This window comes from Leucopleurus acutus (assembly GCF_964270905.1).
Source record: "Leucopleurus acutus genome assembly, chromosome: X".
Classification (NCBI taxonomy): domain Eukaryota; kingdom Metazoa; phylum Chordata; class Mammalia; order Artiodactyla; family Delphinidae; genus Leucopleurus; species Leucopleurus acutus.
The window spans coordinates 123,394,587-123,412,726 of record NC_139148.1 but is presented as its reverse complement, the minus strand read 5'-3'; the positions used below and the strand labels follow the sequence as shown (position 1 = coordinate 123,412,726).

Below are 18,140 nucleotides of genomic sequence, written 5' to 3'. Positions count from 1 at the left end.
CAAATTCAAGTGATTTGTGTTGGAGCTGACTCCAGTAAGATTTCCCCAGTGCTTTTCATGTGGTCCTTGTTGCCCTTAGGCCGATGAGGGAAGTGGAGAGTAGGCTGTTATTTTAGTGACTCTGAGGAAAGACTTCTTTCTGCCCCAAATCTTCGCATATTTGTCCTTGGGGCCTTAAAGTCTGTTAATAATGGTATAAGGTGTATAAAGGAAATACATCTCTATGTATCATAACACATTCACGTTCCCTCATTCAAAATAGAGTATAAGTGTCTGACATTACCATTTTTTCTCAGCATAGATAGGGGAGAACAGGAAGACAGAGGACTAAAAGCCCAGGAATGGGAAGAGTGCAAAGAGCTTACCTTTGAATCGGAAAAGGCTATGGTATCAAACCACCATTTTGCCCAAGATATCCTCAGGGACCATGTGTCCCCAGATGCTTGTAACCCTCTTAGAGCTGGGTGCCTAGATCAGTCAAGTAGTCTTTCTACAGTGACAACCTTCTATCTCATGCTCCTTATTTTTTTTTTGCTTTTTTCCACCTCAGACTGATTTACTACCTCAGCACTGACGACACAGACATTTACCTGACCTACGGTCCTCATGAGTTCTCTTAACTCTAATCAATTCCCAGATCATTCGCATCAAATTCGGGCTCGTACATAACCGCAGGTAATATTAGATGTCAGAATGGAGATAAAATATTTACTGTGGGTAGTAAATTTCCATGGAAAGAGTGAATTTTTGTCTGTCTTGCTTTCTTGCCTGCTTTTAGTCCAGCTTCTACATGTACTTTCCCATACTCAGTCATACCTTTCTTTACCTTTCCTTCTTGCCCTGCAGTCTGTCTGGGTTTTGCTTCGATACCTCCTATTAAATCCATTTCCTCCCTTCAGTATCAAATTGCTTTGCTTATAGCCTTTTCTTAAATAAGCCTAGTCTCATATTTTCAACCGCAATTTGGAGATACCATGTTTGGGATACCAGCCTTCAATTTGCCCTTATTTTTCCGAACGTAGTAGTTTTATGTTGGCAGACTATATAACTAAAGGTAACTGTAGTCACATACCCATCAGATTTCTCGTTTTGGCAGTGCCTCAGAGGCCATCTATTCCCAATTCCATATATGGTGCTTGAATACCTTTTGGTCCGTGCTTGAATATCTCAACTCATAGGAGCTCAACACTTTGGGAGGCAGCTTAGTGTAACACAGGACAGCTCCGTCTGTTAGAAATATCTGCCTTACTTCTGAACGATGTCTGTTTCCTAAGATGGACAGCTCATGGATTCTAGCTCTACCCAGAACAAATCTCTCCTGTCCACGTAATAGCCCTTTGGAGGGTTGAAGGGAACAGTGTCATTGTGTCCCACCTGAATCTTACCTTCTCCAAATTACATGGTCCTATTCCTTCCCAAGTTCCTCATATGACACAGTCACAAGTCCCTTCACCATCACTGATTCTCTTCTCTGGTCATGTTGCTGGTTATGGCACTCATTGCACAGATGCCTGCTAGAGCTCACGGAGAATACTTATACTGTTACCTCTTCGTTGCACAAATTTTGCTTCCACCACGTAAACTTGCAGTAACCTGGTTTGAAATTGATATTACACTAGTGATTCTCAAATGGTCACCCCTGGACCAGCCGCATCAATATCAGCTTCGCCCAGGAACTTGTTAGAATACAAATTCTCAGACTGGACCCCAGACGTATTGAATCAGAGACTGTAAGGGGGAAGCCCAGCAGACTGTTTTCACAAGCCCTCCTGGTGCCTCTGATGCATGCTCAAGTTTGGAAACTGCTGTACTCTTGACTGAGAGTCAACCCCCTAAATATCTCTTCCACGTGCTGCTTCTATGTCAGACCTCTGACATATTTGGCTTATGTTTGCCTAATTCTACTGCATTTCATTAGATTCATTCCACTGCCCCATTTTGTCAAATGCTTGTTGGATTCTGATTCTAGGAGTGACATCACCAAATGGTGACGTAGGTTCTTTCTGACTCTGCTCCCCTCACAAGAACAACTAATCATGGACAAGACACCACTGAGAGAATTCTAGAATACAGGGGTGAGGCTGGAGCACCCCCCTGTACCACACAGACCAGACAGATGGCATTAGGAGGGTAAGAGGGGCGGCTACGTGTGCACTGCGTAGCCCTCCCCAGGCTGGCAGAGCACCACACCCAGAGGATTTGGAGTCTGTTCTGCAACATACTTGCTAACACTCACAAATGTGGCTTTCTGTCAACTGCAATTTCGATAAACTTGAATCAAATATTTATTTTTTAAAAGGTTTCATTTTTCTGTAGACAAAGCTATGTTCATAATTTTCCTCAGAGGAGAAAATATGTTTCTATGTCACAGCAACTGACAGCTTCTGAGGGGGACTGTGTTCTAAGTAGGCTCTTGTGTTTTGATTTACTTGTGTGGAGAAACTCGAGCTTGAGGCAAGTACTGGAGAAACATGTTAATGGTTCAGAAAGGGGCAGCCCATGGTCCAGAATGGACCTCTAGTCCACGCAGTGAACAGGGAGCAGCTCTGTGGTTCTCAATCAACCCTGACTGCACTGTGGAATCACTTAGGGAGGTTTAGAAAATAGCGTCCCTAAGGATTGGATTCACCTGGTCTGGAGTCAAGCCTGGATACGGATTTTTAAAAAGTAGTTTCTGACAGGAGTCGAATGTGTAGCTGGGGTTGAGTGAGAAGCACCGAGATAGAGATTTCTAGGGACTTCAGCATTTAGCTGAGTGAGATGGGAACCACGACAGAGTTTTGAGCAATGGAGTGGTGTGACCTGACTCACACCACACCATGATAGAGTAACTGGTTTCCCTGCTGAGAAGAGGATAAGATGTGTGACGCAAAAGAGATGCAGACAAAGTGCTCTGAGCATTCACAGAAATGAGAGCTCACTGCTCGGGGCTGATTAGGGTGTCTTCCTAGAGGAGTAAGCTGTGAAGTAGGTTTTGAAGCCTGGCAAAGTAGACACGTGAGAGGAATTCCAAGCATATGAAACAGCATGAACAATGTGGGAATATTTGCAGAATGGCAAGGACTCATGGCTAGTAACACTGTAAGTCCGATACAAGAAGACAGGTGCGTTGGGGCTATAGCTTTGTAGGTCTTAAGTGCCAGGCTCAGTGTTTTAAAGTTTTTACTACAAGCTAAAAAAAAAAAAGCAGTTGAGAGCTTTTGAGCAGGAAAAGGACACTATGGAAGCTGTTTGACTATTTCCTCCCAGCTATCTCCCCCACATCCAATTGCTTATTAAAAATCACGATTGTGGGCTTCCCTGGTGGTGCAGTGGTTAAGAATCCGCCTGCCAATGCAGGGGACATGGGTTCGAGGCCTGGTCCGGGAAGATCCCACATGCCGTGGAGCAACTAAGCCTGTGCACCACAACTACTGAAGCCCGTATGCCACAACTACTGAAGCCCATGCGCCTAGAGCCCGTGCTCTGCAACAAGAGAAGCCACCGCAGTGAGAAGCCCGCGCACCGCAACGAAGAGTAGCCCCCGCTCACCACGACTAGAGAAAGCCCGCACACAGCAACAAAGACCCAACACAGCCAAAAATAAAAAAATATAAATAAATAAATTTATTTTTAAAAATCTAAAAAAAAATCACGATTGTATCTCTGACATTTCTCCCAAATTCATCCTCTCTTGTTCATGACTACTATCACACCTTCTTGGCTGAAGTCCCCGTTCTCTAAATGGGCAGTGGCAACAGTCTCCTCACTGGCATGCCTACATATGCTATGGCTTCTAGCTAATCTGTGCTGCCTACGGTATACTTTTAAAGCGTAAGTTTGGAACATGTTATTTGATTTCTTAAAATTTGTCACTGGCTTCCTACTCTCCTGACTGTTGCCCTTCTTAAATGGTGTAACTGAGACATTTCTCCCAATGAAAGAGTATGGACACATACTCCCATGAGTTCAGTGGTTGGAAAGGCCTGCTTATCTAAGTGTGAATTTTCTTTGCAGTTTCAAGATTTATCTTTACGATGTGTGTAGATTCTGCACTCTACTTTATATGTCAGTTGAATATAAGCATTTTCCTTATACTCTTCGTATAAAATTGATATTTCTGCAAGACACATCAAATTTGCACATGAGCTTCAAATATACCACTGCACTGTCTTCCTTTTGTATCTCATTGCATTCAAGACTCTTTCATTGGTTCTAAGATTCTTCACCAGCCTTTCTCCTGTTCCCCAACACACACACACACACACACACACACACACACACACACACGCACCCTAACCTTCCTTTTCTCTTTACCTTACCAGCCACACAGAAATTCTTAGTTGTGTTGTATCACAAGAACTCCCTCATGTTGCTATACTTTTCAAAACCATTATTTTCAACGGCTCTATGATATTTCATTGGCCATCCTCTACTGTTGAACATTTAGGTCTTTACAATTTAGAGAGGTTCTAAATTATCTTCACGTGTGTGTGTGTGTGTGTGTGTGTGTGTGTGTGTGTGTGTATGATAAATTTGCAGAAATGCAATTACTAGGTCAAAAGCAATAAAGAACTTTGTGATTATTCATACTTATTTCCAAATTGCTTTCCAAAAGTAATGTAAAAGAGTACTGGCTTCTCTGCCCCTTACCCTTCTCAAAGTTCTTACTAGTACTGTGGATTAGCATATAAATTGACAGATCATAAGGGCTTCCCTGGCGGTCCAGTGGTTAGGACTCCATGCTTTCACTGCCAAGGGCCTGTGTTCAATCCCTGGGCGGGGAACTAAGATCCTGCAAGCCATACAGCCAGCCAAAAAATAATAACAATAATAGATCATAGCTTGTATCTCATCTTTGTTTTAGTGTATTTTCTGATTCTTTGGGTCATAATATATGTTTGTTTGGTATTTGCTTTTTGCTTTTTAGAAGTTGTTTAATTTCCTTTGCCCACGAGGCAGAGTAAAATGTGCGACCCAAAGTGTGCCATTTTGCCATGTGGATTGTTTTGAGTTGAAGACAATTAAGACCCAGCAGACTCAGGAACAGCTCTTTTTTTTTTTTTAATTTTTTAAAATTTGTTTTCTGGTTTTTTTTTAATTTTTCTTGGAGTATAGTTGCTTTACAATGTTGTGTTAGTTTCTACTGTACAGCAAAGTAAATCAGCAATAGATATACATATATCCCCTCTTTTTTTGGATTTCCTTCCCATTTAGGTCACCGCAGAGCACTGAGTAGAGTTCCCTGTGCTATACAGTAGGTTCTCATTAGTTATCTATTTTATACATAGTATCAATAGTGTATATATGTCAATCCCAATCTCCCAATTCATCCCACCACCTGCTTCCCCCATGGTGTCTGTACGTTTGTTCTCTACGTCTGTGTCTTTATTTCTGCCTTGTAAATAAGATTGTCTATACCAATTTTTTCAGATTCCACATATATGCATTAATATATCATATTTGTTCTTCTCTTTCTGACTGACTTCACTCTGTGACAGTCTCTAGGCCCATCCACATCTCTACAAATGACCTAATTTCATTCCTTTTTATGGCTGAGTAATATTCCACTGCAAAAGCTCTTTACCTCTCCCTTAATTGCCTAAAAGAATTTAGATAGAGGGCCCATACCAGGAAGATAGCAAGTATCAATGATAACGGTTAATATCAGAAAGACTTATCTGCATGGAATGGAAACAGCTGTTTACCAGCCTCAGTTGCCTGACTCTTTGGGTCTCCTGTCTTTGGGGATCCCATAAGTACAAAATCTGTTTTCCTCTAGTTAAGCTGTTTTATGTCAATTTGATTATTAGAACAGCCAGAGATCCTATAATGGAAGAATGGAAAACTTTTCCTCTCCTGCAGTTTTGGTGCCCAATGTGGGGCTCTACACTGGCTGGACGGTGCTCACTTTGGCGCTGCTGCAGCTGAGAGATCCTGGGACTGCTGACAGGAACCAACAGAAGGTAAGAATTCTTACCATGACAGTCTCTTGGATCTCTGCCTGCATGGTCTGGAGGAAGTGAGACTGGTAAGAGTCCTTTTCTCTCTCTAAATTTAGATTAGCAGGAGACAATATTTGTGTGAACTAGTTTCTTAGGTATAGCAACTCTGGTAAAGATTCGTTATGAGTCCTCTTGTTTTCTATTGTTCCCTTTCCGCCCAGAGAAAGTCTTTGTTTTCCTTTGTCTCTGTCTTTTGTGACATTTGTCATACCGTAGGGTAGAACATAGGCATAGGTCCTATAAGCCTGTTGTTCAAGCTGGCCTCAGAAATTGGTAAGTTCATGCTTCCCACCAGATAGACATCTGTTTAGACAAACTTTGGAGTAGATGCCCTGTGTAAAACCAGATGAGATTTTCCTTTCACCTTGTTCTGTGTCCTGAGAGCTTGGCCTTATGACGAGTAAGAATATTATCTCTGGTTTCCACCAGCCAGAAGATGCAAGTACCAACTTCCATTTTGATGGCCAGTCGAATCCACTGGGATTCTGAGATGCGAAGTCACACAGCATTCTCTTTGTTCGGCTGTGTCAGCTGTCAGGAGAACTTGTCGTAAGGGGTCCTGGTCCACAGGGGACCTTTGTTGTCTCAACCTTCATTGCCTTGTAGTGCTGGAAAAGTCCCATTCCAGTAGCACCCACCGAATGTCACAGATTAGTGGGTCTGTGATTGGGGGTGTCTCACATTCTCATGGGCAGCTGCAGACACTGCACTACACCATTCTTAGCACGTAACAAAAGTCTTTGCTTTCTTAGGCTAACCTGGGAATGAACTTTCTGGATCTTGTGAGGGCTGTATCTTTTGTACTTTCCTTTGAGATGCCTCTTGGGTCCATGTTAAGCCATATAGAGGCTTATTGATTTGAGTCACTATTGAGATTAATATAAGATCCTAGTTGTCAATGGCCAGACTATGGATGCCTTGAATTGGCTATATTTGAAAGAAAACAGTTTTTAGAGAGCTCTCATCCTAAGTATCTTATTCGTACCTATGGAAAGGCTGAATTAAAAAGTGGACACATGGGGCTTCCCTGGTGGCGCAGTGGTTGAGAGTCCACTTGCCGATGCAGGGGACACGGGTTCGTGCCCCGGTCTGGGAAGATCCCACATGCCACGGAGCGGCTGGGCCCGTGAGCCATGGCCGCTGAGCCTGCGCGTCCGGAGCCTATGCTCGGCAACGGGAGAGGCCACAACAGTGAGAGGCCCGCGTATCGCAAAAAAAAAAAAAAAAAAAAGTGGACACAGGAATATAATGGCTGGTCTTAGGGACTCCGTTAATAAGATGAAAGAACAGAAATTAGAACAAAGACTAAAGTCCACGTCCAATGCATATCATCCTTCTTAAAATCCAGCCCCATCTCCTCAGCAAATTCCCTTAGCTCCCAGACTCCTCCACCTTCCCCAGAAAATCCCTTAAAAACCCAGCTGCCTGTTTTAGCTTCCCTTTCCCTACAGGATTTACAGAGAGCGCTCCAGCCTAATCTCTAGGCCCAGGGTATACAGTTTACTCATGTAAAGGGTGAAAGCCATTAAGTAAATTTAGCAAAAACATGGGGATGGACAGTAAGACTCACTTTCTCTGCCAGCTTCAGGCCTTCCTGTGCAATGTTCTTTGTGGATGTATCCTGGATTCCCTACGACGACGAATTCACATCCTCTGGACAGCAATAGATCTTTTAAATTGTACAGCCCTTTTACCTCCACTTTTAGACGATCCTACCAAATTTAGAGAGGAATTAGAAATATTAGTGGCCATTCACAACCCCACTCATAAGGACCTTAATTGGCTGCTGAAGGATATTTTTCCCAACCATAATTACACTATAGTTAACAGACAAGCCAGATGGCTTCCTGGGGGAAAACATCTCTCACAGAGGAAACCGATGACCAGAAATTCTCCCAGGCCCTCCTACAAATGATCAGGAAAGGAATCAGCTGGAAACCAATATTCAGGGGCTTATAGGAGCAATAGTAAATACTTCCCCTCATCTAAGGTGGATTGGTCTAAGGTTAAATCGTACACGCAGAAAGAAAGACAGCATCCAAAGGCCTTTGTTGAATGCTTATATAGACTTTTCAACGCATACTGCATTAAACCCCAAAGTTCCAGAACATAGAAATCTTTCCATTTCTGCCTTAGTAGGAAATTTTCTCCCTGAAATAAAAAGGCAAATTCAAAATAGTATAGTTGGGTGGGCTAGTCAACCTCTAAGTATTATAATGGAAGCAGCTGCCCAATTCTTTGAAGGTAGCTTGCAGAAATGAAGGAGGAAAAAAGGAGTTAAAATCCACAATTCTTGGTTTGCAATTTGAATCTTTAGAGGAACAAAAGCATAACTCTGAGAGGAACTCAAAGACCCCCTCAGATCCTTTCCTATTTGCCTCCAGACATTTGCAGATGTAAAAAATCAGGACATTGGAAGTGCAATTGTTGTGCATGTAAGAAAAAGAAAGAAAAATGTAAACAGTAATTACCCTAGACTTCTGATAGTGGACCAATATACCCCAAAAACGCCTAGGAGAAAACGTGTATTCTTTCTTTGTCCCTTGAAGGTGTAAATCTTACCATGTCTTTGAAATATAAACACCCCAGGCGATATCTAAAACACTGCCCACACTTAACCTGAGACTGAAAAAAAACGCAAGAGAAGCTTTTTAAAATACAAACTGCTATAAAGGCTCCCTTGCCCAAATCTAGTCCACAGACTCCATAAGATTACTACTTGTCAAAGGCAAATACAAATCCTAAAAGTCTTCTCTGCAAATTGTAAAACGCTTTAGAAATTTGAGCTGGTAAACTCAGAAACATAGAAACTAACCCAAATATTTTTCAACTCATGTAGTATAATCTTTGGTAAATAAAAGCTAGTTTAAGTTTGGTTTAATTAACATAGGTATGCCTCCAGAGTTATCAGCATTAAATATGCAGATAAACAACTTTTATTCTACCTGAGTTTACTAGTGAAATAAGTTTATGTTATCTGTATTATAAAATTTGTCTGCAAGAACAGTAGCTTGGGATGATTGCTGACTTTGACTAGTGTCTAATAAAGTTTTCATGGGTAGTCTAAACATAAATGTAGGGAGGAAGTGATTTTAATAGATGTAAGTGGGATGAGAGTTTTTAGGTGAACTTTTCAACAATAATTATGTTTTCTGATACGTTTACTTAGTTTCTCAAATCTCTTTGGTAACTTACACCCTTAGAGTTTTTCTAAGTTAAGCTAAATGATGGAAATTCATTGAATTTAGATCACTTCCTAATAAGATAAAATGCAGAAACATTAATTACTGAACAATAGGTTTATCTACTTTTGGTTTCTTATTACATTATCACAGAGAAACTAAATATATTTGGGTCTCATAGTAAACATGTGTTATGCCACATTGAAAATTTGTACTATGAGGAAGTGTATGCTTCTAGAAATTATGAAACTTAGTCACAGAACTTGCCAATATAAAGAATGCTGGTATAACAGGCAGTTCACAGTTGCTTACTTCTTACTTTTCACCAGAAATTAAGCTTTCTAAGGTTTAAAAATTCTAATTCAAAATTTAATTAATGTGTATAATTAAAACGACTAGAAATAATGATGGAAACAAGTTTGTATATGAGGAAGGTAGGATGGTTTTTTTTGGTTTTTTTGCAGTACGCGGGCCTCTCACTGTTGTGGCCTGTCCCGTTGCGGAGCACAGGCTCCGGACGCGCAGGCTCAGCGGCCATGGCTCACGGGCCCAGCCGCTCCGCGGCATGGGGGATCTTCCCGGACCGGGGCACGAACCCGTGTCCCCTGCATTGGCAGGCGGACTCTCAACCACTGCACCACCAGGCAAGCCCGGTAGGATGTATTTTTGACTAAGAAGGTGTGAGGTATGGCGATGTATTTTTGTTAAGGGAAAATGAAGTTAATTTGTCCTAATGTAAAACTGGTAATTTCAGAGTGGGAAAGAGGATAATAAAGGACAAAATTGTATAGAAAGTTGGGAAGAGAGAGAAAAAGAGAGAATTCTACCTGTGTAGTCAAGTTGGCTAAAACTGAATTGCTATTATAAGGGTTTTTTAAATAAGCTTTAATATCAATAGTGTGCTTATGTAATTTTCCTTCATATACTAATAGGACAAGGGTATTTTTTTTTACTACTGGTCTGCTTTTGATAAGAGATTATAAAAGATTGTTTTTACCTTTTAAGTAATCTACCTAGAAAACAGAGATTCTGTGTTTTATCAAAATAATTTTCTGTTTCATGTTGCCCTTTTCAGATCTTTGATTACCTAAGAAAACTGAGCCTTCTCTATTAAGAGCTAAAGTTGTTATATATATATGACTATGTAACTTTCTGTATTTGCCTGCAAAATCTTTAATTTTCACTTTGGTTAACTGGATAACTACATATTGTTTCACAGTAACTATGATCCTGTCTAATCAAGTGTTTTAAAACCTTTTTGATATTTTTGACAAACTTCCCAAAACTCAAATTCTAAATGAAGTCTTTTTTACCTCGAAGTGACTTTGGGATTTTGCAGAGGGCCCCTGGATCGTCTCAAAAGATTTGTTCTCTCTCTTTATTAAAGAATAGAGACGTTATGCTAATTAGGCTTATTTGGTGTATTAAATTACATGGGAATCATTGTCAAACAAGTGATGATAAATCTTCTTAAGTTATATTGTATGAGTGAATGTTGTTAATACAACTGTTCTCAAAATTGTATGAAATTCCTAAAAATCTGATATGTCCTGGTATGTTATCACTTGTAATTCTAGTTATTATCTTAAAACATTTTGTATCATAGAAATAACCAAATTTCCTTGTCAATCGCATTATAATGAACTCTCATCTGATCTTTAACCATTGCCATTTAAAAACCTTATGTCGGGGCTTCCCTGGTGGCGCAGTGGTTGAGAGTCCGCCTGCTGACGCGGGGGACGCGGATTCGTGCCCCGGTCTGGGAAGATTCCACATGCCGCGGAGCGGCTGGGCCTGTGAGCCATGGCCGCTGAGCCTGCGCGTCCGGAGCCTGTGCTCCGCAACGGGAGAGGCCACAGCAGTGAGAGGCCCGCGTACCGCAAAATAAATAAATAAATAAATAAATAAAAACCTTATGTCATTTACAGACAGTTATTATTTTACACTGGTGCTTTTGCAAAAGTATTCCTGCAAAAGAGTTTCATTTTCAGACAAATTCATGGAAAGGACTCTGACAAGTACTCTGAAATACAGTATTCTGATGACTTTCTGATCATACCACTGAATTTGGTAAGAAATTACAGAACTCTAATGAAAAAAAAATGATGGCTTCATAAAACTGCTAACAAAAGATCAAGATCAATACGAATTAATTATATGGAACTGAATGAACTGATTATAATTTTTATGACTTTTTATTTAAAACATCGTTGGTTCTTTAATGTTTTGTTTTGGTTTTTGTTTTCCAGATAAAGGAAATATTTCCTCTTAAGCTATCTATAACTTACAGCAATTTAGTGAAATGTATCTTTCTGAACAAAGGTAAAATGTGTATCTTTTTCTCCCTACCTGATCCCTCCAGAATTTGGAAACTCATAGTAAGTCTTTTATTTTCATGGCAATACAGTTATTTGCATAAGTTCAATAAGAATCTGTTCTCCTTATGACAGGATACAATTGGAAACATTGGTTATATTACCAAGGATTTGACTGGAATATCGTATTTGAGAGGGATATGCGTAGACTCACATATGACCTGACAGCTTTAAGGAACTAAGATTGACTTTATGGAGCCAATAAAGCCTTTTGGAAAAATCAGGCCTGGGAACTTGCTACAGGGTTCCCAGCAGCCTTACCAGGTTAGTAAGTAAGGTCACTTCCTGCAAGCCCAGGAACCTCAGGATATTCGGGGGACCTTGTGAAGAGAGGAGTTAACCCAAACTTATAGGTATTTCAGGCCTTAAGTGTGATGGTGAGTGCTTGGTTTGGCTTCCTAGCCTGAGATGATTTTAAGAGTTCAATATGAGATTCCTTATGAAAAGCTCTAGCAAAGCAGATTTAAAAGAGTCTGTAAGGTTAAACACTATTATTGCTGTACTTATGTAAATAATCAGGACAACTTTATTAAAACTAGACTTAATTTGCAAGCAAAATTAGTCTTATTGTGGCTATCTTTGATAGAAATGGGGGTAATTGTAGAGAGAAACATCTTCCTCCCCTTCGAAGCTCCAGATACCTACCCCCTTCTCCTTAGCTCAGAATAGCATCTAAGCCTCAACTGCGTGTCTCCAGGTCTCATGTCTTTGGGAATCCCATACATATGAAGTTAAATTTGTTTTTCTCCTGTTAATTTGTCTTATGTCAATTTAATTATTAGACCAGCCAAAGAACCTAGAGGGGTTTTCCGCCCCTCTATCACTTATCTGCTTGGGTCTTTAATGGTTTTGATAATCTCTCTATATATATTTAGGATATTAATCCTTTTCTGTTCGATTTTATAGACTTGTGCATTTGGCCAAAAGAAGTAGCAAAGCTCTAGCCCGTACTTAGAAATGCCAAACATTACAGTTTCCTAGGGAAAGTACTTCTGGGAAAATGGTACTGGTGGGAATGTCTGGTGGTTGGTATATTTTCAGAAACCATACTGTAATTTCACACACAAAAATATTTCTCACTGCAGAGTAGGTTGGTATCAAAATCTGAGCTCACCTTATGTTTAATTTATCATTGTTCCTCCACTGTTCTCTATGCAATGCAAATTTACTCATAATACTATTCTCAAGACTGCTTCTAGCTTGACTACTTTTTCCAAATGAATAACACTAACTCACCCAAACTGTTGAGGTATTTGGGTATTTGTGAACAAAGATCATGTGGTGTACAATTACTCATGTGTGTTTTCTGTTCATTCATTAGGCTAATGATTATGAATAATGTTTTCGCCCAAAATAGGTTTTTATAAAATTCTCAGAAAGTCATCTTCCATCATCATTTATGGTTCAGTTTAAGTTAAAAAGTATAATCATAATATCTTTGATTACTAAAGTCACAATAGTATTCCCTTTGGAACAAACACCACAGCATCACTAGACCTGTTGATATACCTTTCTGGAGCCCATAGAAAACTCTTATCTCCAGAGGGCATGGAGGTAGAGGTGGGAGATATTTCAATTTTTTTCTCGAGTTGGGCATGTTCTTTTGCTTTGTAGTTGTCTGACATGCAGTTATATCTCAAATTCCCGCCTCTACCTCCCATGCCAACCTAGACAGAATTGGAAATAGTGGTGACTGTGGTTGCGGTGGTGGTGGCTGGGCATAAAAGAGGCTGTTCATCCTCTCAGAGACAATTGTAGTGATGGATCTAGGTTCCCCTACCCTGCTTTCACATCCCTTAGAACATTTTTACTGGAAATCCAATAGGAAGTGGAAGAGATTAGATTATCATCACAAATCCTCATGGAAGTTTCATTTTAGAGGGAAGTTTAATTTCTGTAAGATTTACGTGGACAGAAACTGCCACAACCCAATCAATCCTATTTCTGAGGACAATTTCCACTACATTTTTTCTAGTTCAGAACATTAGAATATGGTTATTTTTTTAAATTATGAAAGCAGTAAATGCTTATAAAAATTTTAGCATTTCTAAAATGCTAAAAGGTATAAAGAGATCATCCATAACTTTGTGCTCCAGAAGAATATTATTAACATCTTGGTAAATTTGATTCATGCCACAAATATTTAATGGAACACCTGCCGTGTGCCAGGAACTGATTGGGCAATGGAGGTAGATCAAGGAATAAAACAAACAGAACCCCTGCTCTCCTGGAGCTTACATTTTAGAAGGGGAGAAAAACAATTATTAAGTAAAATAAATGAATAAATAAAATAATGGCAAGTAATAGTAAGCATTGTGAAGAAAAATGTACAATGTAAGGGCAATAAAGAGTGGTATTGATACAATTATAAATAAACAGACGGGGAGTCTAAGGACATGGTATTTGATATTGGAGCTGGATGAAAAGAAGGATGCAGCTCTGTGAAGATCAGAGGGAAAAGCATTCCAGGGAAATGGATTGCAAACCCTAGTGAGGTCAAGGTGGCTGCAGCACTGAGAGACAGAGGATGGTGGAGAAATAGGCCAAAAAAAGTTTTTATCTCATTGTAAAAGTGATAGGAAGACATTATAGTGTGTTAATCAGGGGAGAAAAGTGACCTGATTTATACTTAAGGAGATAGAATTGAGTGACATATAAGATGCCATCATGCTGGAACTTTCCGGAGTTGGATTTCCTGTTTGCTGGATCCCATCTTTTCTTTTTTGGTCTCCTCCCTTATTTTGGTGTAGCAAATTTTCCATAGCTTTACTTTTTAAAGTGAAAGGAAGTTAAATTTGAAGGCACTGCTTATCTGAAAATATATTTACTTTCCTCACACTGTTGATTGATATTTTTTCTTGATGGAGAATTCTAAGTTAATATCATTTTCTGTCATTTCAAAGGCATTGCTCCATTATCAATTAGCTTCCAATAATGCTGTCGAGAAGTTTGATGGCACTATAATTCCAGATTCTTTGTATGTAACTTACTGTTCCAACCCCTCTGTAAACTTTCAGACTTTTCTCTTTATCCCTGGAATTCTGAAATTTCATGCTCTGCCTTGGTATGGTGCCTTTATCATTCAATGTGCTGGAGAAATGGCAGAACTCTACAAATTATAATCTCTTGTCTTTCAGTTCTAGGAATTGTTATTGTATTTTTAAAATATGTCTGGCCTGCCTCTTTTTTTCTTCCTCCCTCCCTTTCTTTTCTCCCTCTGTCCTTCCCTCCTTCTCTCTCTCTGTAACTCATTATAATTTGGATATCTTAAATTGTTTCTCTAATTTACTTATCTTTTTTTTTTTTTTGTCTACTATGTTCCCGATCTTTGTTTTAAGCTCCATTTTCTGCATGATATACTGATCCTTTTTTTTAAATTTATTTTTATTTCTTTATTTTCTTTATATTTTTGGCTGCATCAGGTCTTAGTTGCAGCACGCAGGATCTTTCATTGCTGCACACAGGCTTCTCTAGTTGTGGTGTGTGGGTTTTCTCTCTCTGGCTGTGGCACGCAGGCTCCAGGGCACGTGGGCTCTGTAGTTTGTGGGACGCGGGCTCTGTCGTTGAGGCATGTGGGCTCAGTAGTTGTGGCATGCGGGCTTAGTTGCCCCGCAGCATGTGGGATCTTAGTTCCCCAACCAGGGATCGAACCCTCATGCCCTGCATTGGAAGGTGGATTCTTTACCACTGGACCACCAGGGAAGTCCCGATATACTGATCTTTATTGCCCAGTTTCTACCAAGGTTTTAAAAAATTTGGAATCATATTTTTGTTTTCTAAGACCATTTTCTTTTGGGGGGCAATATTTCTTTTTTAATATTATCTTGCCTAATTTTATAGATTTAATATTTTATCTTATTTATCTGAGATTGTTAGTGATGAGTTTTGCTCCTTAAATTATTTCTCTTTCTTCTTTGTTTTTTCTTATGTTAACTTATTAAGGTATCTATCTTGCCTTTGGAGAATTTTCTCAAATGTCTGTTGTCCTTTGGCCGTCTGCATATTTGAGAGTCAGGCGATAAAAATATATTTGGAAATTCTGAGCAAATACATTGTGCTATTCACTGGTAGACTTCAGTGTGGTAGATGCCCACATGTCAGGACCTGTAAGTCATTTATCCAGAAATGGATATTCTAATCTTCCCCCTTGGGATCTAGCCTAGAATCTGAGAACTGTGCTGGTGGAGGGAGATCAGAAATATATATTTATCTATGTTTTCTTATGTTCCTTAATGACTTGATGCTTTATGTATAACTCTTTAATCCATTTAGACTGTATGATAATATAACGTATCATACATATCATATCATAATCTAATCTAATCTAACCTAACATAATATAAATCAGTTTCCATGTATGTGTAGTCTAGTGGCCTCAGACATAGAGCCTGTGTTTGAATCTTGGCTCTGCCACTCACTAATCACATGACCTTTGGCAAGTTACCTATTCTCTCTTTGTGTCAATTTCCTCTCTGTAAAATGAGGATAATAATAGAATCTATTAGGTAAGGTTGTTGTGAGTACTATAATGTGTTAATACATGTAAAAAACTTAGAACAGTTCCTGGCATACAATAAGCACTATCTAATGATTAGTTATCATTAATTACTTTGTATCAGTATCACAGTGTTGTAATATAACAATCATAGTGTTTTAAAACTTGTGGAAGAAGAATTAGGCTTTTCTCTGTGGCCTCATTGATAAGACTACAACTAAACAAAGGAAACTTTGAGGAGATGAATTTTTATCAAAATAGGGAAAAGAAGGGCTTTTCCAAACATTCTAAGTGCCCAAAGATGGAATAGACCATATCAAGATTTAATGAGATTCCTGTCAATGGAAATGTTCAAGAGAATGTTTGTGAACACTTTTGTGGCACTGTTAGAAGGCATTCCTGGTAGTAAAAGACTAAATGCATTGAATGAACATTGAAGCACTTTTTAAAATGTGATATTTTACAATCCCAACACTGTAATCAGAGAACATGAATGCATCAGAAAGGCAGAAAAATCGGTGTCAACTTGACCCTAGTTTTTAATGACTCTACAATTTCGACCAGGCAAAAATAGAAGGTCTTTGTTAAACTGTGATGGGGTATCGTATAGAACAGAATTGAAATCACATGCCTACAAAGTAAGAATTACGGGAAAGCAAGTTTAAGTATGAAGAAAATATAAAAACTTAGCTAAGTTTTGGGATGTCTAGGCAAAACTGGTTCAGGACCAAAGGAAATTAATTCAGATTCCTCCTACTCAGTTTTGTTTTGTTTTGTTTTGTTTATTTTTTTAGGTTCTCATTAGTTACGTATTTTATACATAGTCGTGTATATATGTCCATCCCAATTTATATAATTTTAATAAAATGAATAATCAATGTCATTGTAGTAGGTATTAAATATAATGTTGTGCGTGGGTGGCCAATGGTTGTGAAAAAGATAGTGTCGGGGAGAGGAACTTCCCCCTCCCCCCCCTTGAGTTCTTGTGGCTGGACTAACAAGAAAATTGACACAAGACAGATTAATAGGAGAAAAAGAAACAATTTTTAATTTGGGTACACAGAGGTCTAGTAGAAATTGGTCCTACGAAGTGGCCAAAGCAGGCAGTTTTTATACTTTTTAGACAAAGAAACAATAAATTTGAGAGGAATTGACAGGACAAAGAAACGTAGGTTTGGGGTGCTAAATTAGTGAAGACTCTAAACAGAGTTTGGGCTTAGGGTAGTCAATTAAAGAAGTGACAAAGTTTGTTTCTACAGAGGCTTGTAGAAAGATGTCTCTGGTGCTAAGGGTGTCCTTCTGCTTCCAGATACAGGGAGTGCACCTTTCACATGGAAGGTTTATCTCCTGCTTTCAGGGAGACAGAGAGGAGGGTCAGAATGTCCCTCTTGCGTAGGTCTTTTCTTAAGTAACATTAATTTAAAATAATCAATATGCCATTGAGGCATATTTTGGGGCAGCCTGTCCTGGGCCTCAACAATAGAAATCATTTAAACTTGAAAGCAAAATATCTTTCCTGGCTTAATAGGAGCAAGTGTGTTTGCTAATGCTCTGAAATTGAGTTCTTTCCCAATACTTCAGTGTTGAGTTATATTATTTAAAGACACCTTCATCTCTAATTTTGTATCTCTTAAATTTCATTTTCCTTTCAAATAATTACAGAGTTCTGTTAACAATAACACTCACAGTGACTGTTCTGTGTATTTTAAAGCTCCTAAGTAAATACTGAGGAGATTGAAAGAAAATGACCCGCTGGGTGCCTGTGAGAAAATTAATTCACTGGGAGGGAGGCATAGGCTTTGTTGTTTTTCCAGCCCTAGCTCTTTCTGTGTACCCAAAGACACACATTTATGAAGTGCTTTGTTTAGGTACCAGCTGGAATCACAGAACCAGAAAGTCCTGAAATGAACCCGGAGACCTAGGCTAGGAATGAAGGTAGAGGACCTAAGACAAGAGCACGGTTTTTGGGATCTGCACATCTTTTTTTGGGGGGCCGTGCGGCGCAGCTTGTGGGATCTTAGTTCCCTCACACACCAGGGATCCAACCCAGGCCCTCGGCAGTGAAAACGCCGAGTCCTAACCACTGGACCACCAGGGAAGTCCC

General features: G+C 39.4%; 1 pseudogene across 1 annotated transcript in view; it reads left to right on the top strand.

Annotated features, from left to right (window-relative positions):
* The first annotated feature begins 5,819 nt into the window (after positions 1 to 5,819).
* The window catches only part of LOC309978648 (heat shock-related 70 kDa protein 2-like), a 55,431-nt pseudogene continuing 43,110 nt past the window's right edge, over positions 5,820 to 18,140 (top strand). The window contains exon 1 of the transcript in view: positions 5,820 to 5,945. The product of the transcript in view is annotated as a heat shock-related 70 kDa protein 2-like (transcript). The remainder of the gene's footprint in view (positions 5,946 to 18,140) is intronic.